The sequence below is a fragment of the Gallus gallus genome, chromosome 13 (assembly GCF_016699485.2).
Source record: "Gallus gallus isolate bGalGal1 chromosome 13, bGalGal1.mat.broiler.GRCg7b, whole genome shotgun sequence".
Classification (NCBI taxonomy): Eukaryota; Metazoa; Chordata; class Aves; order Galliformes; family Phasianidae; genus Gallus; species Gallus gallus.
The window spans coordinates 10,624,072-10,647,492 of record NC_052544.1 but is presented as its reverse complement, the minus strand read 5'-3'; the positions used below and the strand labels follow the sequence as shown (position 1 = coordinate 10,647,492).

Below are 23,421 nucleotides of genomic sequence, written 5' to 3'. Positions count from 1 at the left end.
GCACTCCGCATAGTGTGGCCAAAGGTATAAGACTTGTAACTACTGAGGCATTCTTTTCAAGCAAAGGTGATAAAATGTCATTAAGTGTTGTTAAAAATTGCAATGGGAAAGAATTCTCTGTTTTTATGCCATCTTATCATCCCAAAAGGGCACCTGCATTGCTTCTGTCTCTTCATAGGGATGAATTCTACTGGTAACTCAGGACCAGCTCCCACACACATGCATGCGAGCACAATATTTTTATTTATATATGAAGTATACATCTAAATATGTCTTCTGCTGGAACGCCAAGTTGGGTGTCCTTTAAAACTAACAGGAAATAGGAATATAGAAGGATGAGAAGATGAAATCTGCAAAACTTTCTTCCTCCTGTTAGTCATAAAATAAACTGCTGGAATTTACATAGAAAATCCTTGAGCATTTTGAGTCATCTGCTCATGATATCATTGGGCTAAAAGTGCTTGCTACTATCCAAATCAAAATGCCAGAGAAATCTCATGAGAATATGCCTTGTGGGCAAATCCCAAAAGGAGAACATCTGGATTTAAGATGCCATTGCCCTGTACTTAACCCTGAGCCACTGAGAAAAATGACTATTCTCCTGCTCTCACTCTCTATGTTATTAGTAAATATTTATACTACACAAGCACCCAAAGGCCTCGATTGAGAGTAGATTTCCATCTTGAGGCCTGTGCGGGACTAACAGAGAAAGGAAACTCCCTCTGCTCTGAAGAATTCACTCTTTATTTATTTTCCCTTCCAGCCCATGTGTGACAAGCTGCTCCGTGCACAGTGGCTGATGATTTCACTTTGCTGGCCACTGGATGAGACCCTCAGTTCTTCCACAGGCCAAAAAACCCCACACAAAAACCAACACAAAACAAAAAGGATGTTTGTTTCATTGGTGCAGGTCCCATTGAGATAGCTTACCTTCACTGTAAAGAGCACTTAAGTTGTGCCCACACCAGCAGTGCCACCCTTAGCATTGCCTTTCCATCCTCTAACGTAACCCATTGAGCCTGCCTCAACAGCATACAACTGCTTTGTCTTCCCACCTAGCTTAGAAAGCATTAATGGGATGTGGATGATTTAATACTGTATCACACTGAAACTCAAACCTAAACCAAACCTTCTCACAGCCCGTAATTTGCAGTGATTGGATTAGGATTTCCCCCACCCCTGCAAATCCTTGTCAGTGATTTCAGGGTCAGTGTGAGGGCTCAGCTGCAGAGTAGGCCTGGTAGGACCTTACAGACTGCATTTGTTTGCTGGTAGATGCCTGGCCAGCTGAACCCAACCCTGCTCAGACCTGCAATCTGCCCTTCAGAAACCCATTTTGAAAGAAGGATGCTGGCATACTGATTGCAGGAGAAGCACCAGGCTGCAACCTGGGCCTCCTGCAGTGCCTCCTCTGAGGAAAGGCGCCAAGTCAGAGTGAAGCAGAAGCTCCAGAACTGCCACCACAACTCTGCACTAACACCCACGAAGAACCTCACCACACCTGGGGGGAAATGGAGGGCACAATTAAAATAACTGATTGAAGTGGGTGCGGCCTGGGCTGGGCTTCCTCATTTTGGTTGCCAAGGGCCCAATCAGACTGGCAGCTGAGCAACCCGACCTCATAAAGGCTTGGGGGAGGAGCAGGAGGAGAGCTGGCAGCTGGCATGTGCTGCTGGGAGTGGTTTTCTGGTTGTGAAGTTTTGCTTCTACTTAGGTGTGGGGTCCTAGAGTGGAGTGCTTAAAAGCTACCTGTCCTTGCTGTTATTAAATTCCTTTTCCCACGGTGGAACTGCAGAAGAGGTGAGGGGCTGGTACGTTTCTGTGTTGGGTTTGGGAGGTTTCAAAGGGAAAGGGTTGGCTTAGCAAAGTATGGGGCTGGGACTTCCTGGACTTCTGAGCTAGGCTGTAATGGTCAGCCCTGTCCTGAAGGTTAGTTGCCCCTTTCCCATGTCTTTGTAGCTTTCTTGATGGCTGTGCTGAGACTTTATGCCCCTGAAAAAAGCCTGAGGTGACCTATTGCAGCCCCCTGCCCTGGGAGATAGGAGAGCTGGTGCAGCTGCTGTGGGAAGCCAGGAAGCGGGAACCGAATGGGAGCCGCTCTGAAATAAGTGCTTAGGAATGCTCTGACCTCTTGCCTCACTGGAGCACCATGTTTTTTTTTCTTAGAACACATTAAAGAGCTGTTTGTACATAGCCTTAATCTGTGTGCACACATACACAAATTCAGCCTGGGAGGGGGGAAAGGGAGAAGGATCACGGCTCTGCCAACTGTAGGCGTCCCGGGCTCTAGACAGCTGTGACAAACTGCAGCCTTTTTACTACCTTAAAGAACATAATGGGCCACTTTTGTAATTTCAGCTGTAAATGCATTTCTACTGTATCACAGGACAGTGCTTCAGTATGAGAAAAGAGAGAAATACAAGAACTAATGTGGTGACAGGCCAAGGAACAGAGCTTATAACACACCCACAGAGTGTTTCCCGTGAAAGCAATATTCTCCTGGTTCTGTCTGAGATGCTCTTGCTTGCCTGCTTTAAGGAGTAATTTCTCAGAGCTGTATTTTAGATGTTCAGATCTTGTAAACTCTTCACAGTTTAATACATTGCAACTTTTCTGCTTTCTGAGTTTGAGTCACTGGATTAAAATTGCCCCCGCCACCACAGTGTTCAGTGCTACTGTTAACTTCCCATCTTCTCTCTTCCAGGCACTATGCAATAACCTGTGATCAGGATCCCAGTTATGTGCTGGATAGGCAGCTGAAGAAGCTCCTAGACCTGTCTTTCCATGATTTGGACAGAGCCTATAGATAAGGTGAGAGTGGTCTGTGTGTAAATGTCCACATGAGTGCAGTCCTTGTGGCGTGGGTTTGTGGCCTGAAAACAACTGGCTGTGGTGGTGTCCTGAATGTGGACCTGAAAGGGGGATGGGCTGTAGGAAGTGTGCCTGCTGACATCCCCCTACTGCTGTGTTATGGTGACATGAAGTTCTAGGTTTTGTTGAAGCATCTCTTGCCTACAGACTGGAGTGATTGCTGGAACTATCTGGGAAATAATTATCAGTTGTTGTTGTTATAGATGTTGGACTTTCCTGAGCAGACGTCTCCCATTGAATCCCTGCCCTGCCCAGGACTTCAGGTGTTGCTGGCACATAATTGCATTATGCTAATGGGAGATACTGCACTGTTGCTGGTGCACCTGTGATGTGGTGCAGGGCCTATGGGGTGCAAGGGGCTCAGCTGGGGCAAACTTAAGTCTGTGAAATGGAGATGTAGGAGAAAATTGACTGCAACAAGAAGCTGAGTTGTGGCTGTGTTGGCCTTTGTGCTGTCACTGGCTGGTCAGCAGGCGCTCACAGTGAGGCTGGCTGCAAGGTGGGCGAAGGCTTGGGAAGGCCTCCTTTATCACCAGAGAAGTATGGGACCCAGCTGGGGAGCCTGAGGGCCCCAGAGTGGGCTTTGGGATGCCGTGGTGTTTATGTGAGACCTGTAGGGGTACACTAAATGGAGCAGGAGATGTGGAATCTAAGCAGGAGGGGACTTTAGGTTGCTTAATTTGTTTAACAGAAATCTCAAGGAGAAACAGCTATAAGCTGAAACGCTTCACTCGTAAGTCAGTGCAATTCAGTTCTTGTTTGGAAAAAAAAACCTTCAACCCATCAAAAGAAAGAGCTCAAATTCCTTGAGAGCCAGCTACACAAGGCTGTCTTTCCATAGGGCTTCCTGGCAGATGGAATCCATTGCCTTCTTTGTCCTGTCGAAAGAGATACCTGCTCTTCATACACCTGTTTCTGGCACAATTCCTCCTAAAGGCATTTGAATCTGTGTGCAAGCTGAATGGTGGTGGCTAAAGTATTCCATGTGGTTCCTTGTTAGGAGAATGTGGGACTGGGTGTCCCTGGAGGTAATTTTGTCCCTTGTGCTGAGAAGTGCTCTGCTCCTCCCCCAGGGCTGAGCACCTGCATTAATGTGTCCCTGCTTGGTGCTCCGTGCACTCTGGTTGGGATGGCAGGGAAGGATGGAACTGCAAGGGATGGGGGGCAGGGAATATATTCTCTACCAGCAGATAGTTTTGGATACTTGTATATATTGTGAACTTCCCCTCCTACTCCTGTTTCTTCCTAAACCTTGAGATTTGAGCATAATGTTTTTATATGGCTTCAGAAATCAATCTGTTTGGTAACTTGACTGAGAATAAGTAATGCAGCTACATACTTCTAAGTCGTTATGTGTGCACGATCTGTTTGTACGATATGCTTCAGTCTTCCTAACATCTGGTTCTAGCCAGTTGCTATCAGCCCCTTGGTTTTATAAGCACTAAATTCACTCAGTTTTTAATGCAGGGGGGAAAAAAGTACAGCCCAAAGAGCATAACATTTACAAGCTTTTTTTGTGGGAGTGGAGACAGGAGGCCAAGTTCTGCTCTCAGACAGAGTCCAGCCTTTGCATTTTTGGGTGGGCCTCTGAAACTTTTTTTTGCCTTGAGATGCCTCCTTTTCAGCCAAACCAAACTGATTCCTGTCAACTATTATCACCCCGGTATGAATGGGTTTGGCACAGAGACTTGAGGGAGGGTCAGCAAGATGGCTTTTTGGGATGCTCATCAAGTAATAACTGCTACACGTAGTGTGTGTGTGTGTGTGCCTTAACTTCTGGGAGAGGGCAGAGTGAGATCCTGTGGTTTCTTGTAACCTTGCCTGCCTCTTCTTGCACCTGATGTGCATTGGGTACGGTGCTGAGTGGAGATGACACAGTTTCCACCCATTGGGTTGTGCTTGGGCAGGCTGCAGCATCCCTGGGCACCTCCCCGTGTGGCTTTTCCAGTGTTGCTTTGATCATGGAAGAAAAGGACTGAGTTGTTCTCAGGATCAGCAGAGACAACTGCTGGATTTTCATTAAGCACATATGATAGTATATGATCCAAAAATCAGAAGGCAACCCTACAAGTTCATTGAAATCTTTCCATAAGAAAACCAAGCATTAACAAACCTGCTGCTGCCAAGCCAGTTGCTGACACAGATAAAAAGCAAACCTATCTATAACCCAAATCCATGTTATCCACATGCAACTTACAAGAATGCTGAACAGCTGTTGGCTTGCTATTGAAGCAAAATTACCTTTTAATTTGTGTTATTGTTTTTGCTTTCATCCAAGTTTGGTGTTCACCCTCTCCTGAGTCAAAGCTCTGAGTGAGACTTGAAGGGATGAGAACTGTCCTTAAATGGTTTGAATAACTGTCCTGAAGAAATTGAATTAGATCTTTAAAACTTTAGCACTGCTAGTTCTAATACAAATATCAACTACCAGTGGTTTTATTTGCTTGGCAACTGGAAGGGGAGAGAGGGAGATAGCAAACCAGAAATTGCTCATACTTAAAGTCACTGAAAGGCTGCAATTCACATATGGATGAAATTTGGCTCTGGAATAACATAATGTAGTTGTAAGTGGAATAAATCTGGTCTACTAATTCTTTTCTGCCTGTTTTGTTTTAAAAGACAAACTGCCTTCATTTCACATGTGCACATAAAACATGGGTAGCTGAAGCAGGTAACAGTTTAAGTCTCTGAGAAGAACTTGCTGGGTACTTTTGGCAGGGCCTCGCATTCTGGAGAGTATCAGAGTGAACACACACGTCCCATTGTAGCAGTCCTGCCTGTCTGCTCCTGAGCTGGGACTGCTAATGGTGTGGCACTAATTCAGATGTTGCAGAATTGCATATAGGTTTCCACAGTTATTTTTCTGTTGTTACCAAACACTCGAAGAAGGCTGTGCTGTGGTCATACAGACAGGAAAATGACATCATGCTGAAAACCACTAATGCAGAAACTTTGGAATCTGAAAGGCAAACTGTATTCTAATTAGGAAGAAAAAAAACAATGACATTTGAAATGGAGAAATTTCTTGGATGATTCTTATTTTCAAATCCTCCCCTGGCTTCCCTTTCAGCCAAAGCTGTGACAAGTGCATTGGAGCTGATAATAAACATATAACTCTGAGGTCATTGCTGGGTTTTTAAATTAAAATAATTAAATAAACATGGATTAAATTTCCCACCTCCAGGAATGCACTGCTTGGGAATGGGCAGCTTGAACTGCTCCATGGAGTCACTCTAAAGTGCTTTTTCCTGTATAACATGGCTACTTTTTTCTGTTATCTGAAAACACAAAACAGCCTTATTCTGTACTCCTCCTCCCTGCAGGGCTGGTGGGTGGCAGTGATGGACTTTGGGATGGTGACACTTTGTAGAGATTATTCACTGCATAGGGGAAAAAAAACCCACAGAATTAGTCCCAACATCCACATTGTTGGAGAAGGCTGGCAGATGTGACCAGCTCATCCTGCTGTGGATTATTGGAGCTGGCTGGAGAAATACTGAATAAGCCATATTGCCCTGATGTCAGGTTCTGCGTGTATCGGTGCTGCTGCACCTTCTGGAAGCAAAGCAGCTTGATTGGAAGTAAAACAGGCTGGAGGAATTCCAACAGTGTTAAAACTGACTTATTGGGGCACAAAAGAAAATACTGTTTCTGAAATGACTTCTCTCTTCAATTTCTTAGCGTTTTGTTTCAGATATTCTGAATGGAAATTGATTGTAACTGAAGTATTTTAATTCAGAAAAGCTGCTATTGTTTTTTTTTTCCCTACAAACTTCTTCAGCATTTGAATTCTGGGGGAAGTGGAGGGTGTTGGTGTTTACAAGGAAGCAACATGTTGAACTCAGAATGTGAAGTTCCGGGAGAAACGTGCTTTCCATCCTTGAGCCAGATCAACTCATTTCCCACTTGAGACAAAGTTGTACACATGCACCAAAGCCTCCATCGTCCCACCTCCCTCAGGCGGTGTACCCTTAATTCCCAAAGAGGCACTGCAGAAACTGGTGCCTACAGAGACACTTGAACCGATGCTGCATGTCATCCCCACTCAGGAAATTCTGTTTGAGTGGCCCGCTGCTTTTGCATGATCAGTTACATTGAAAGTTAGGCAAATGGGCTCTCCATCTCCATCCTCTGCCCCTGCTCACTTTACCACTATCCCCATCTGGGAAAAAATATAATGAGAATAGTTGCAAGGAATCACCTACTCTTGTGCACCTGCCAGCAGGGTGGATTAACTGTCTGGTTATTTTAGGAACAGAATAAATCCTGACATATTTTGAAAATGCATCCTCACTTGCTCCTGAATTTCTGTTCTGCTTGGTTTCATCTCAGTCATTGCTAGTTTTCTAAAAGTGCCACTATTCATATTGAATTTGCACCTTGCAAGCACCTGCAGGCTTATTGCTTGGCATGGACTGTTCCTTAGTGATTTGATTTTTTCTTTTGTGTTTTGTTTTATAACGTTTCATGGTGTAGACAGCAACTTTGCAGGTCCTGAGCCAGGCTACTAATTGGTTTCATATCCCTTTGAGTGTGGAGTCTTTGCTGGTTCTTATTTCTTTTTCCCATAGAAATGAAAGCAAGAAGCAGCTCGATAATGCGATAGTGCCATTCATTACTCCTATGACTGAAAGGATTCTGCTTCCTTGCAGACCACTGAGGTCATTTTGTCACTGAAAGCTGAGTGAGGGCAGATCGCATGAGGTTGTCTGGCCTGGCTGTTCCATGCAGCAGAGAAAGGCTCTTCCAGTGAAAGTGGGAGCAAGACTGGGCCTGGAGTGGAATAGTGAATGTGTGGATGGATTTGAAGTCCAATGCAGGAACTTCAGCTGTGCCACTCTAGGAAAACAGATCCTTAGAGGAACAGGCTGTGTGCGGAGCGTATGGCATCTGTAGTGCAATGGGCAGGCCTGCTTCCTACTGCTGTTCTTTTCCAGCTGCTGTACAGCAGTCACTGCATGTAACAGTGTTCACCCTGTCCAATGATCTTTAACCCCTGTGAGGAGACATGATAGTAAAGGAGAATCCTGGCCATTCTTACATATTTATCTTTTAGTAAGTTGTTGGTGACCTTATGTATCGTGCATTACAGCACTTCATTCTGACTGCTAGAGGGCGAGATGTTAAGGGACCTGATCCAATGCCAGCTGAAGTTTATGGGAATCTTTCAGTGGATGTTCATCTGCTTTGAATCAAAATGGTCAGCGTAGTATTTCTTCTGTGCTTTTGCAGTATGTGGGGTAAATTATTGAAGGCCCTTGGCTGCAACATGGGGAAAGGCTTTAACAGCACTGCCTGGATTCAGGGCAGACTCATACCTGTTCCAAACAGCACTTCAGCACTGAGTTGAGTTCGGTCTCTGTACCTCCAGATGAACAAAATGTCACTGCCCCGTGCTTGCTGCTCAATCAGTCTTAACTAAGTTCTAACCTTGTCTCAAACAGACTTCTGCATTTATAAATTACAATTAAGTGATGAGATTATGTATAGCTGCATGTTCGTTTTACTATGGTTTTGGAAACTAGACGTGTCCTGATGATGTTAAGTCCCCAGGTTTGACTTGCATGGAAGGTAGGCTTTCATAGAGACTATTTAAGAAAATGGATTTTAGGATTTTATCACTAGTTTTATCACTAGTTTACTTTTGCTATCTGATAATGACAGCGGTGCTTCGTTATGGGGAACAAAAGTCAGAGGAAAAAAGCATCCTTGTAATAGTGTATGCTGTTCATCACAGTACTTAAGATACACACGAACAACAGTAAAACAACTCTAGGTGAAGGGCCAGTGAGTGAGAACACTAGGCTTCATTCTTCTTCCTTCAGAATAAATTCCCTTCTGTCTGCAACCATCTCATTTGTACAAAAAGTCCTTTGTTAGTCATTTCTCATTAGAGCTATTGATAAGGCTTGTCCAAAAACATGCCAGAGTGCTTTTGTAAGTTAGATATTTTACATCAAGTACCAACAGCTAGTAATCATACAGTGAGTCTCTCTTAAAAACTTCTGCACTCTTGCATTTTTATTTAGTTAACATTGCCATGATACTTACAGCAAGGGAATAGCATGAATACTTCAGCGTGGTGTTTATTCAGAAAAGCAACTGAGAACGCTTTAACTGTTAGGAAGAAAACTTTAATTAGTGTGATTTCAAATACTGCTACTTTTACAAGATGGGTGTCAGGTACTACAGGGGCATTTGTTTCAATGAAAGTATTATTAAAGATTGGAGCAGCTTTTTTTTTTTCCTGTGTGGTCAGGGAGGAAGATATATGGAGTGAATAGTATTTTGTCACGTTTATCCAGCTTTAAGCCTATGAGGGTGTTAGCAGTTCATTTATATAAAGACTGCTCTGAAAGTAATGCTTTCTACTTTATTGTGTTGGCACACGATATCAGAGATGGATGTTGGTGCTGTGGTAGTAGAGGGTGAACCTTCCCACCAATATCCCGTTACATGTTGTTGCTGTGTGACAGATGGCAGCAGAGGGGCAGTCTGGCACAATGGTGTCTGATATGGAAGTGTGTATGAAGCAAAGGTGTGGCATTGAATTCCTCTGTGCAGAATAAGTGGCATCCACCGACAGTCATTGATGCTTGCTGAACAGCTGTAGAGACCAAACAGTGAAAGTTAGAACAAGGAGGCTGTGAGTGATGTGTTTCAATAGTGGCAACAGCGCAGATGTTTATAAGCATGACACGCAGGCTCTTGTTCATTGCTGGCAAAAATGCATATCTAATTGTGGTGACCATATTGAAAAGTAGTGTTTCATAGCTGAGAATTTGCTGTGTCAAATAGTCTTACTGCACTCTGTATCTGTTGTCATTTCCATGGAAATAAATAGGAGGCATTACTTTCAGAGCAACCTACTTATATGCAAAGTAGCTTCCCTTTGTCTGATCTTTCTTGCAAACCTTTGCACATGTTTACAGTTTGCAATTTCTATACTTTCCTGTATTGTCTGTCCATTGCCAGTCTAAAATGAGCAGTGAAATGGAAAAGTGATTGTTGGGAATGGTTATTAGCTATTTCTCGTAATAGGAAACAGTACCAAATAAAATGATTGTGCAACAGGCTATAAAGAAACGAAACCCACTTTTTCACACAATGCATAATTAAATTGCAGAACTCATTGCCACAGGATGTTTCAGATATCGAAAGTATGAAATTCAAAAAGCAACAAAGTGAATTGGAATCAAAGGTCTCTAAAGGGCTATTAAATGAGATGACGTAGATGTAGGCTACAGCTCAGGAAGTCCTTAAACCACAAATTACTTGAAATGGAGAAGATATGGAGGATTTCATACTTGCCTCACTTTGGATATATTTTCTCCTAAATGCCCATTACTGGCCATTGCCAATTACAGCATTGTGATAAATGGGCCTTTGGCGTGACCAGGTTCAGTCTTCTGCCCATGTTCTCAGGCTCATGGAGAAGAGGAGCAGGAGGTTCTCATTCGAGGTAGACACAAATATCTTTTTCAGGTATGAATAGTCAAAGTCCCCTCTCTTTTTAGGCCCATCAGGTGCAAGTCTCCAGCTGCCATGCAAGAAAGCACCGTGGACTCTGTCAGTTCCTTTCAGCTCAACTTTCTGGGGAGAGAATGTAATGTACTGAGTTGGGAAATGGCTGCCTCCTTGGGATAAGTCTCCAGTAGGAGTGTGTGTGATAGCAAATGGATAAAATAGACGGTTGCTGAGGTCATAACCAAAAGAGGAGGTGGCAGCCTGGCTAAATTACTCATTACCTCTGCTCTGATGGCCATTGTATACCGAAGTCCTACAGGTCCCTCTTACCTTAGCACCACATCTGTTGTCTACTGAAGGTTTCCTTGCCAAGAAAAGCTAACAACAGGCTGAGGAAAAAGATGGGGAGATAATGTGACCCTCCCCTTCAGAAATTTCAGTCAGAGAACTGAAGTGCATTGGATTTTTGGGGGATTTTTCTTAGTTTTTATGGCACATGAGACATTTTCTTTGGCAGTTGCTGTGATGTAGAGTAACGAAGATGGTATTTGCTTTTATTTTTAAGCAAAACCACATCTCTCACTTGAAGAACCAGGTTAGGTGTATCATCCTCCCCCCAGTCTATTTTAAATTGACTTTAAGGAAAGTAACCGTGGGAAGCAAAAGACTTTCTCTGGTGTAAATAGATGTTAAGCTTCCCCCATTGGATGCAAAGCAAAACAGTTACATTTTCAGCTTCCAGCTGCCAAGGACACCTAGGAGCATTTTCCTACCACAGACATTTTGCAGGCAATGTGGAAAACATGCCACATGCCAAAGGCATTAAAAGAAGGAGCCAATCATGAATAATTCATTTGGAATTCACTATAATGGCATTAGTCATAATGAAACCTAAGCTGGTATTAACATGTGGGTAATAGGTAGAGTACTTCCTGAGGAATCATTCTTAATAAAGAGAGGGAGTATTACGAAGAGCTTGGGAAAGAGATCCTGTTTCTACCTTTATGATGCACCAGTCTAGGGATAGCGGTGTCTGATGGTCTCCAGGAAAAGATACAAGTTATGTTGGCTATGATCAGTTATGATGTCTTCAGGATCTGAGTTTAAAAAGAAATTGCTTACAGAAGGACTTTATGGCAGCTGCTCAGAGCAGCAGTAGATGTGCCAGTAGAAGTGTTGGTTCAAATGAATAAGCAATCTGATCGTATTTCTGTTCCCTTCTTGTTCTTCTTCCAACCAGCTTCCGTGCAAACGAGGTGTTTTTGCATTTGTTTCACAGCTGCTGGGGGAACAGGAGGATGTGTTGTTGCATGAGGAGAGAAGAGGGTTGGTGGTTTGGTTTGGCCTTTGTCCTGGTGGTCTGCAGGAGGGCAGAGCCTGGCGTCCCCAAACCAAAGGGAGGTGAGGCACTGCTCTGGCATGCAGTCGTTCACCATGGGAGTGACTCACTGGGAGAGGAGAAACCTGTACTGTACAGCTTTGGTAGCGAGGTGATCTGGAATTAGTCAAGCCTCTAAAGATGTGCTTATGCTCTGCTGAAAGCCCACGATGGTCAGCTTTGGGTTTTTCTCTGGATTTTGAAAGAGAATTAAGTGTGTGTTTGGAGTTCAGTGCTCTTGAAACTGGGACTGTATAAGGACTAGTGAAAGGCAGAATAAAGGTAAATGGTTCTTAGTTGTAAATTTGTGATTGGAGTAAATCCACAGAACAAGGTACTAATGATTCAGAAACAGGCATAAGGGCTAAAACCATTCATGCTATATAATTTGCTTTACTTTATCCAAGGCTGTTCTAAATCTCAGCTTTGCCCAGCCATGCTAGACCAACACCAGCTCTTATTGTACTGTAAGCCTCTCTTAGTGAACTCTTCATCATCACTTCAGTAATCCCTGCTGTAACCTCTTATACAGTGACCACAGAGCACTTGCTGAAGGTGCTCTGAGCTGAGAAAGCAGTCTGCTCAGCTAATGAAGATCTCACAATGTATGATGATAAGACCTTTGCCTTATGAGGTGTAACTAATTAATGCAACCAGTAAAATCAACATAAAAGTTAACAATAGTTATTTAGTACAGTTGAGCCCTGCGAGGTGTGCAGTTGCTGTATCACACGTTTTTCTCAGATGTGCCAGCACAGCTCAGTGGGCAAGGCCAGGAGGATGCCACACCAGTATGTTGGAATCTTCTCTGCTACATGGTATTGTTTGTGCACCAAGCAGCACTGCTCTATTACTCCAGTGTAAAATCTTGTAAAAATAAAGGAAGGGAAAAAGGCTATTATTCTTCTTTCCTTTATTTTCTGACACCAGAACTACAGGCGTGGAAAAAAAAAAAAAACAACCAAAATGTTTGACATTTACCATTCATAAATTCTGCAGAAATAAATACCCAGGCTCTGAAGCTGTAGGAGTGAAAGAATGCAAAGTTCATCACCTGCTGACAGTTGTCTTGAAAAGAGAGCATCAGAGACAAATCCTGCTGGGTTAGGACTGAGTGTCCAAGACAAGCATCAGGTTCCAGATCTTTTACAGCATGAATAAGATAGGTCTTCTGTTGTGAGCCTGCAGAGATGCCAGGACCTGCACATGTCTGGACACAAAAGGGACAAAGCCTTTTTCACCTCCTTTAAGATTATGACTCAGCTGTGCTTGGAAAGGACCTTGCAGTCATCACAAGGCTGCCCCTCAACCCAGACTGTTCCAGTCATACCCAAGGGCCATTAGCATGGAGATAAAGCAGATTTTATTGTTTTGGTGTTTTGGTTTTTTTTCTTTTCTCATCCAGAAGATGATCCTAGATGGTACCTGCTAGGAGACTACTCCTGCTGCTAGTAGAGGAAGAACTCTCCAAGAAGATAATTCAGAGATCTCAGATCCCTGCTCTAAATTGCACGTGGATGAGTTTATCCCTATTTATTAAGCAACCTAGAGAGACAAGTCTCTTTGAGCCACAGTTTTAGGTCTTTAATGATGTATCCTGATTGACATCAAGAAATGTGACATCCTGTTCACAGCAGGAAATGGGATTTGATTAGAATTAACGTTCTGGGTGGATTTCCCTGTGTTGATGAGACTGTGTGTGTGCAAGGGACACCTAGACCTCATACTTAGGAACTTCCTGCACCAGCAGTATCAGTGCTCAAGGTTGGCTGCTGACTGCATCTTCAAGAATGCAGAATTTTCCAAGGGGAGCAGCAGAAAATAGGTGTATGTTTTTATCCCAAGCGTTGGCCTCTGAGACATGTCAGGCAAACACAGATGCATCGGGGAATTCTAGTTTGGGTTTCTGTGAAGTACAGAATAATTGCCTCTGTTTTATCTTCCTCATCTTCGCTGTTAACAATACAGCCTTGCCTCTGGGGATTAAAACTCATCAGTGTCAGTAAATCCAGGTAATTCTGATAATGTTAAACTCCTGTTTTTCTTTGCATCGTCAGTTATGGTATGATCTTTTACTGATGGTCACGTTATACAGGCAAGATGTGCTTTGGACAAAGTACAAACCTGGGTGGGGTTTGTTATGGAGTAAGGGCAAATGAGGATTTGGATTTCCTTTCTTTTAAATGCAGAATCTTTCCTTCCATTCCCACGGGAATCTCTTCGAACTTTCTCCCTGCTACGTTCACTTTGCTTAGCTCAGATTGGACTAAAACATTGAGATCATTACTTACCCAAGTAATTCAGACCTACTACTGACTACAAGAATCATACGTAGCTGTAAACATCTTCAATTCAAATAACTTTAAACAAAGTAATTAGTGGTTGAACTAACTGAGCTTCACAGCAACTTTCTAAAAAGAGTTGGCTTTCCCAATTTTACAGATGTTAATTTGTGGCGTGCAGATGATATGATTTACTGATGGTGACACAGTGAATGTGCATTAGAGCCAGAAAATTGTTCCAAGACTCTGATGAGGACATGAGCAAGCTGTCTCAACAGAGAAATATTTGCACCAAAAATAGAGCTCAGCCAAACATTATTTTGGTGTGGGTGGGAAATCGTGTTTCATTGCAGTTGTTGCTTATAGGAAAACTAAGAAAAAACAACCCGTACCATTGTTGTAAAGGCAAATTTTAAGTTTTGAGAACACTTATGTTAATGATTTCCCATTTATTCCAGTGATTTTCACCAGTGATTGTGTTAGGATGAGTTTAACTTCGAACACTGCAATCTTATTTCCTTTCTTTCAGTCCAGTAATTTCCAGAGACTGCATTTTTTTGTTTCTTTTTCTAAATTGCTGCATGCATTCCTCTGTGTACTTCAAGAGCTCCAGTAGGTGTCTGTGATGGATACTGGAAAGGTGTTTTTTTGTTGTGTTTAATTACTTTGAATGCAATGTGGTGTCTGAAGAAACAATGTGATATTCATTTAAGACTAGATAATGCTGAATCCCTTTGAATCTGTGAAAATGGCAAAAACAACTCATGTTGTGTGTAGCCTGTTTCCTTCACATTGGTGGTACTTGGGTTGTCTCCTGTTCCCATCTTATGGTGTGCTAAACTTACGGCTTCTGCTCTGCTTGGTATTGAAGATCGGAACTTTGTGGTAAGGAAATAATTATGGGTTGGCTGTTTGGATTTACTCAACATGTCATAGATGGGCTTCCTTGCTGTCCTGGGGAATTGTCCTAGATGACCCAACTTGTCTCCATCCTCAACTTTCAAGATACTGTCCCCCTGTGCTGTTCAACACACCAAGTAATAATTCTGAGTTTTCATTTAAATTCCTACAAATATCCCTTCTTTAGGATGGCCACTTTGTTAGTAAAGAATGTGGCAAATCATTCAGGCAATATCTAGAATTTAGGAAGCAGCATTCAGGAGATTCACTCAGTTAAAATGGAGCAATTTCTATTTGTGGAGTGTTACTTTTTCTACAACTTAATCTCTTAAAAGATGCATTTTACTTTGAGTTGTGTATGTTGCAGTTGATGACCTGTAGATTTTTTTTGTTCAATGGCATATGTTAAGGAGCTGTGCTTTGTAACACAGAATGAAGTACAAAAATGTATATGTCACTTTATTTATACATCTGCTTTGGAAATCCTTGTTTTATTTATCCATATCCTAAGAAAAATGACACTTTCAGTGCTGCCAGCTAAGAACTGTTGGATTCCTGTAGTGAGATTTGAAGGAAAGTATTAAATTATGTAGACACTTTGCTGAGTTCTAATAGAACTAATGGTGCAAATTCCCTCAATTTGCATGAGCATGATTAATTTTTCAGTTAATGATCCTGTTTGTTATGCTTATAGATTCCACATGTGTTTTGTGTATAGCACACAAGCAAACAAAACATACATATGGGAGTGCTGCAAAAGCGTATGTATATATGCAGTATGTTAAAGGCCTGTCTGCATGCCTGCCTTTGAATGGAATTCCTAGAAATGAGCTTCATTGGTAATATCCTGAGAAAAAGCAAGGTATCTGTTGAGGCAGGCTCTAAGCTGATGTAGTCCGAGCTAACTTGTCAACTGCAAGGCAGAACAGTAACATTACAAAGTTCAGAAGCCATCTTAGGAACCGATAACCATGTGGCAAAACTGCATTCATTTGGAATATTACCAGAAACAGAGAAAAGTGTGTAAGCATAATCAAGTATTTCCTCTGCTGTGTATTGTAGGTTTAATGGACCACACAAGATTTTACCAGAAAAGCCTATTTCACAAATGTTTTAAAGCCACAAATGCCTGGTGATGACATAGCCATAAAATACAGCTTTTTAAAATCTTCCATCAAGGGGATAGGTTCTCTGATGCATTATATCAGCAGCATTGATTTAAACAACGAAGAATTGATGATAAAATTGGATTCCAAATTGAGCTCTGAGTAAATCCAGATCTGTGCTCAAACCTTGGTTGAGCTGAGAGATCTGGGCTGTGTTTGGTTTGGGAAACAGAACCTCTGGCTCTTCGGTGAGGTCTGCTGCCACTGTTACGAGGCACTGTTTACATAAAATTAAATTAAAATTAATCCAGACAGGGTTTATGAGAAATCAAATTTGACTTTGGTGGGTACGGGATATAGGTATCCTGCCAACACTTAACCATCTTTTGTAACACGAGTAAGTGTTTGTAACACTTTGATGTGTATTTAATTTAAATTTAGGAAAACATGTTTCTGTATCAGTAAAAACGACAGATTGAAAACTTTACATCTTTCCCAGCTGTGGATACCTTTGCAGTGTTAGCTGTGATAGGCTGCAAAGAGGGAAGACAGAGGGTAGAGATGGCAGGATAAAACCATGGTGTGCCGGTAGCGTGTTGCCTCCCAGAGCCATGGGCTGTCTTGGAGGAGGTGAAATTCCACCCAAACCACTGGAGTTTCCTGGCTTCCACTCCTTAGACCACGACATGTGCTTTTGTTGCACAAGCAGCCTGACTTTGGATCCGGTTCATGCGCTTGTTATGAAGGAGCTTTCTCAAATGTGAAGTTGTCAGTGTGATTCTCAGGTTCCTCCTGGGCTACGAGCTCCTCCCATAACCTGCCATCCCAGTGCAGTTTTAGACGCAGATTGCTTTGCATGTGACAGCTGGCTGCAGCAAAACTGCTTGGTGTGACATTTTGCTGCATGAATCAAGTCTCTTAACGTTTGGCAGACGGTGTTTGGTCACAGCTATGTTTGTTGTTCAACTTTCCACTACATTTAAAACGCCTTCTTTCTCTTTGGGCTAGCATATTCCCATCTGCTCTTTGTGTGCTTGCATGCAAAGAGAAAAGGCACAAGTCCATCATCCTTTACCTAATCTGGTTTGTAAGTATAGCTACCATCTGACGCTTTGAGTGGGAAACTTGTGCTTCCAACAAGGCACAAGTTGCCTATCTTGGTACTGAAGAGAAGCCCAGAGGCCCCAGGAATGAGATCTGTGGTATGGTATAACCTGTCCCTCCTGTCTAGGAAGCAGGCAAACCCAGAGGACCTTCTGGTCTTCTGTGCAGCTCCAGGTGTGTTGTTGCCTGTTCGGCATGCATAGTACTTTGGTAGCAATACAAGGCTCTGCAAGTGGTGAAAGGCAGGAATTCATTCCTGACCCCATGAGTCACCCTCCTATGTCATGGAGCATGCAGTTTCATCACCCTTGCCATTATTTTACCTTTCAGCTGAGTAGTTACAGGTACCATTAATCTATAAAATAGATGTAGGCAGACAGGAGGACGTCATGTAAAGTCTGCAGAGACACAAAACCAACACATAAAAAAAAAAAAAGAAAAAAAGAAGGAAAAAAAAAGAGGCCAGCTAGAAAACATGACCCCAGCTTTTTACTGCTGTGTATTCCAGGGATATTATTTATTGTTGGCATGTACCCATGTCACACTGGTACTCAGGACAAAGTAAAAGTCACGGTAGTCACTCGGGCCCTTGCTTCTGTCATTGTATTTTCAGATATTTCAAGGAATGAGGTAATGACTTTAAGATCAAGGTCATTTTCAGCTGCATCAATTATTTCACTTTCCCCTGGCAAAAGCATCTGCATACCTCCGCACAATGTTAACTACCAGGCAAACGTTTCGCTGGAAAACCTGACTCTTCTCTGCCATAGGGAATGCCTGGTTCATACATTAAGTGGGTTTAATCGTTTAAACTTCTACTATGTAACTTGGAAACCAGTACACAGCAATGCTGCCTGTTAGCAATTTAATTCATTTAAAACAAATTCAAGTGGGTTCTGATGTCCTTAGTCACTGCTACACAAAGGAGAGACCCCATATTTCAAATAACCAGGCTTCAACACAGAGATGACGTTAGTGGTGGGTAATAAGCTGAGCTATCTATCAAGATATCAAGTATGAAACAGATGGTGAGAAAAAAAAAGGTCCAGATACATTTACAAGCCTCTTAACATGCTCACCCAGTTAACTCACCACAAGGTCACAACTTGATGTCTTAGACATGCAATCGCCTCTTCAGCTAGAAATGAAAGCAGGGCTTTAAAAAAAAAACAAAACATAGTGCTATTTGTGGGGATTAGCTGGTATCTCTGGAAAGAGAAAATGGTCCATTGTCAAACCTTAGAGATCTCTGCTTCTAGTGCTGGTACTTGGGTATGTGATTTGTATACCTGCACATATTGATTGCTCCAGTGGGTTCACTGTGATGGAAGTCATTTGCTGTAATGATCTACCTGTGAAAAATTCATTCCCTTCCTTCAGGACAATTATTCTGGGGATATTTTTTGTTTACCTCTTCTGTTTTTGCATTCATAAAGATTTGGGATTAATCAGTCAAATCTTCCTATACCCAAATCTGTTAAAGCACTGTACCTCAGCCATGTGTGTGAATGCTTGCCAGCTGGCCATGAAGGCCATTCCTTTCTAATTCATGGAGTCGCACCATATTCTTGAATTCTCACTCAGTGGAACCCGACTATGCTCATACTTTCTTACAGCATAGATTAAAATGTTAAAGAACCTCTAGTAAAAGTTACACTTTTAGTTAAAGCCTTCATTCTAGTAGCTGGGGAATTGATGTCAGATGGAAAATGATTTCCCAATGGTTTGGTTTTGTAGCAAAAGTCTTCAACTTTTATGTAGATAGTCTTTGAAGTTAGAAATTGTTGTTAGACTATCAAATATTGTTTGAGGTGTCACTCATTTTTTTTTCCCCTTTCTATTATGGGAATGGGATCTTAGCAAAGAATTATTGTGGTAAAAAATGAATGTATGACTGACACTGGAAAGAAAGGTGTTTACGGGGCACATATATGGGGAATTGTTGTGGAACCTAGACCTGTCAATATAATCCCTGTTAATTCTCTTAAGTGTCTGATTTCTCTCTGCTAGAAGTCAGGGTTAAATCTCCAAAAACACAATACTTGAGTATGTCATTCACTATGTGGAATATTTTATAAAATATCTTTTTGCTTGTGTAATTTCATGTTGCTGGTTTATCTGAGCAACACCCGTAGTTTGAAATGGGGCTGTGACTGCCTTTTGGGCTGCAGTTGGCTCAACCTGCCTAGAAAAACACATTTCCTTTCCCTGTTTCCTGGATGGTTTTGCCATACACAGAAGCTGGCCTTCCACCTACAGTTCCCTGGCCCTGCATGACTCTTCCACCGCTGTGTTCCTAGGAGGAGGAACTGAGCATGAATTGGACCGATAGGTGGCACACAGAGAGCTCTTAAGTAGGCTAAAACAATTGAAACAAAGAGAAAATGGAAATAATAAGATTCCAGTACCACAAAAAAAAAAAAAAGATTCTGCTTCTGGGTTAGGTTTTTCTTTCTCTTTTTCTTTCTTTTTTTTATTTATTTCCCCCTCTCATTCTCTAGCTTTTTATTTTTTCTTTTGAAACTTCAGTGAAATCTGGTTATCCAGACAGGTCATTAACTTTGTTCTGCCTGTCCAAAAGGGAGTATATGTCTTCTCTGCAAATAGCTACATGATACAGCCAGTGCCTTCAGTACTGTTTGTCTTGTGCATTGCTTTAGCATCTTGAGACAGATACTCAAATCATACTGTGCAAGGAGCTGTGGAAACATACACAGCAAAATACTTTCGTCCTAAAAGAGCTCACCAGCAAAGTATGATGTGAAAAGTCGAATGGTACAGGCAGGAGGAGGAGTACAAGCGAAAACAATGGAACAGCAGTAGGCAGCACGATAGGCGTCAAAAGTATTTGGATTAAACAACAACAAAACCTCTTAGAACTGAGTTGTAGAGAAGCCTGAGTCAGCTTGTTGCAGAAAATTTGAAGGCTTCGCAAGCTTCTGTTGGTAATGTCCAGTTGCCCCGAAATCCTGCAGAGAACACTGGCTTGGGTTTTTACCAGTGTAAATGTTCCTGTGTAGAATGTTCCAGATCCCCAGCCTTCCGAAGTGGAGCCGGAGCTTAAAGCAGTGCCACCAGGAACAGAGGCTGTGATGATCTTTCCTCTGGCTCCTGTTGAAGTTGGATGCTAGTAGGAATGCATAAACCATATCAAGGTGATAAGAGGCTAAATTTGGACAAGCCAAGTAATGAACAGTGCAGTGTATAGAGGTTAGACTAAATACTAAAGAAAACCTGTGTTCTGGCAGTACCACCCTTAAGGAACCTGCAGCACAAATCTTCAGGAGCGCGGCAGAAGTTTACATGCCATCCTCCGTAAGCCTCCTTGGGAAGAAGTGCAGTCAGGCTCTGTGTATTTTCATATCTCTAAAAGCACAGGAGACAGTCAATAAAAAGGGGATGGCTGTCTTGAGATTACTCCCCCTCCTCTACGTTCTGAAGGCGACAGAATGGAGTGGATAGCGAGCAACCTGCTTGCCTTGGGTGCAGATGGCTTTAATTGTCATTCCCAGATGTTCTGCCTCTTGAAGGTCAAATTCACCTTGTATAAATCGGGTTGGAACCATCCAGAGAAAGCACAGACATTTTACTTAGGGAAAAAAAGATGTAATAAAAGAATGTCCTTCTTTCTTGTTCTTTTTTTTTTTTTTTCCTTGTAAATATAAAGGGAACAGATTGAGAGGGAGGCCTGGCTGGCACAGGTCATAGTAATGTGATACAGAAGCTTTTGTCTGGAAGATGCAAGTTTAAATCCAGCTCTATCTGACTGCGGTTAAAATATTGTTATTTTTTTGACTGATGGAGCTCAGCTGTGGGTGTTAGTCCAGATTCAGGACTCTTTCTGCCTTTATTTGGCAGCATCACTTCTTAAACATGGCAATATTAAAGCCAAGCTCAAAAAAGAACTGCTAGATGAAGCATTGGTTGGATCAGGAGAAGATCCATGTCACTGAGGCCAGATGTGCAAGAAGAACGATGATGCTTTTACCTTGTCTCTGCTTGTTTTGTAGTGCTGGAGGTCACTTTGGTCTCCAAACTGGTCGTGTTGTGCATCTCCTCTGAGCAGGAGACCTGTGTTTGTGTTAGCATTAAAAGAAGTCAGGCTTCTGCCAGTCTTGCACAGGCTTCACTACTTGATCAAAAATTGTCCTCCCTATATACTGAATTACGTTAACTCTTCATGTGCTCTCCTCTGAAGCCATCAAGTTTAGTGCCAGTTTTAAGGAAGCAGTTCTGCAAAGTCTGCCTTGTGATTGTTCCCTTTTGGTGCAGGTGGTGGTTCTAACGATGGTGCAACTCCTCAGCTGGCTAAAGCTTTGTGGTGTTTTACATTTTCAATAGATTTTTTTTTTTAAGTGTGGATGATGTCTTCCGTGCTCCCTTCATGACTTCAGTGATTTCAAAAAGCATCTGTTTTAAATATCGTCAAACACATCAAGTTTTGTTAACTATAACAATAAATTCATGAAATGCTTAGACTACAGGGAACATGAGTCACATGGGCTATCAGGCAGTTCCTCTGCTGTATCACTACATCATGTAACCTATTCACAAAAGAACATCAGGCTACATCCTGAAACTGGTTTGGCCGTTCATTTCCCCTTCCTGTCCTGCTCCCATTGGAAGTCTGGTCCATCACCACCAGCTCACTCCACGGATTGGAAAGGTTTTCCTTCTGTCCAGTGTAATTTCTTAGCAGCCACACATATATTCACTTGTTTTTATGTCAATAATGCACAGTTTATGTTTTCTAAGTGTACAATAATTAGCTGGAAACATACTGTTATGTCAGGCATCACCAGATGGGGCTTTTACACACAGTCTGCAAAGCTTTTTTTTTTTTAAGCACACATGCAGGCTTTGACTCCAGGGAAAGCACAGTGCAGAGTTGTTTTTGGTTATTTAGGTGTCTGTAATCAAAACCACTGAGTGAGCATTAAGATGTTTTTCTTGAGCTAGGATTAGATTCGGTTACTGAGACAGGACCCAAACTTCAGACGTCCATGTCCTCGGATGTCTCAAACACACCATGGAGCGAAAGGCAGCCAGAGCTACCAGATAGCTGTGAAAATCTCAGACAGAACCTGTGTTCTTCCAGGATTGTGTTGTGTTCCCCTAGCTTCTTACTGCAGATAAAAAAGCAATGAGTCTTTTCAGGTTGCAGCCTTTGCCTTGGATGATTTCTTTGGGCAATTTTGGGAGAAAGGAATAAAAATTATACCTGTGACAAATGTGTACTTTAGTGCAGAAACAGCTAGAAATTCTAAAAGTGATTAATTAAAGGAAAATTAGGTGCCATTAAGCAACTGTTCAGGGTAATTTTATACTAGAAAACGTACAGATTCAAACACAGCACTTTGTAAATATAAGCCATGAGATGAATAGAAAATATTTCCACCTGACATTTCTTCCCTTTTTTTCTTGTGAGCTGGAATTTTGGCTCTATGATCTCAGAAGTTCTGAAATCCCAAATACCTTTGATTCATATTCCCATATTTTATGCTGCAAGCAGAGAGCCTTGGAATGAGACATTTGATGAGTAATTGGAGACATTGAGAAGATGTGTAAAAAAATGTTGTTCACGCTAGGGCCTGTACCATCGGTTGTGTTCTGGGCTGGAGCAATTATTGTGTGCAGCGTATACAGATCCTCAATGACAGAGTGCTTCCTGAAGCCTGAACTCAGGAACAGGAGATAAGCATGAAAAGCAATAGAGGTAAATGCTAGAGATCTGGAGGGGATACGAATCCCCAGAAAACGAGGCCTTATGCAATGCAGTGAACATACAGACAACTGCATGGGACCGAGATCTGAATTTGGAAACACCTTTGAATGTCTCACAACTAAGAAAGTTGTATTTTATTGGTTAGATGCTTGTAGCCTGTTTCGCCTTTGGCCTATTGATTGTGTTGGTGAAGAATGTTTGTGTGGGTTGTTTGCCCACAGTTCAGTTATCATTGAGGGTCTATGACACGTGGAGCAGTGGGTGCTGATATGTGGGGTCAGTGTGGATGTGCTCTGGGTTGGAGATTTAGGGGGAAGAAAACACAAAGAAAAAATAAAAAACCAACCGTACACTGGCTTTGCTGATCTTTTATGCATTTGTGAGTTGTGTAATGCTTGGGGTAGAAGGTCTTATACCCATTTGCTCTCAGAAGACACAATACTCACCATGGATTACAGAATTCTTAAAACCTAAGTTCAGTTTTTTTCTGATCTTTAACCCATGTCTGGCCATCTGTGGTCTCTTAGCCTTTACCTGGACTGATGTCGAGAGTGGATATGTCATCACATATGGTAACACAGGAGTGGC

General features: G+C 42.2%; 1 long non-coding RNA gene across 2 annotated transcripts in view; it reads left to right on the top strand.

Moving 5' to 3' along the window:
- The first annotated feature begins 1,649 nt into the window (after positions 1–1,649).
- Positions 1,650–23,421, top strand: part of LOC101749832 — a 95,305-nt gene continuing 73,533 nt past the window's right edge. For both annotated transcript variants that reach the window (XR_005839523.2, XR_005839524.2), the window contains exons 1-2: positions 1,650–1,800; positions 2,705–2,811. This is a non-coding gene — a long non-coding RNA (uncharacterized LOC101749832). The remainder of the gene's footprint in view (positions 1,801–2,704; positions 2,812–23,421) is intronic.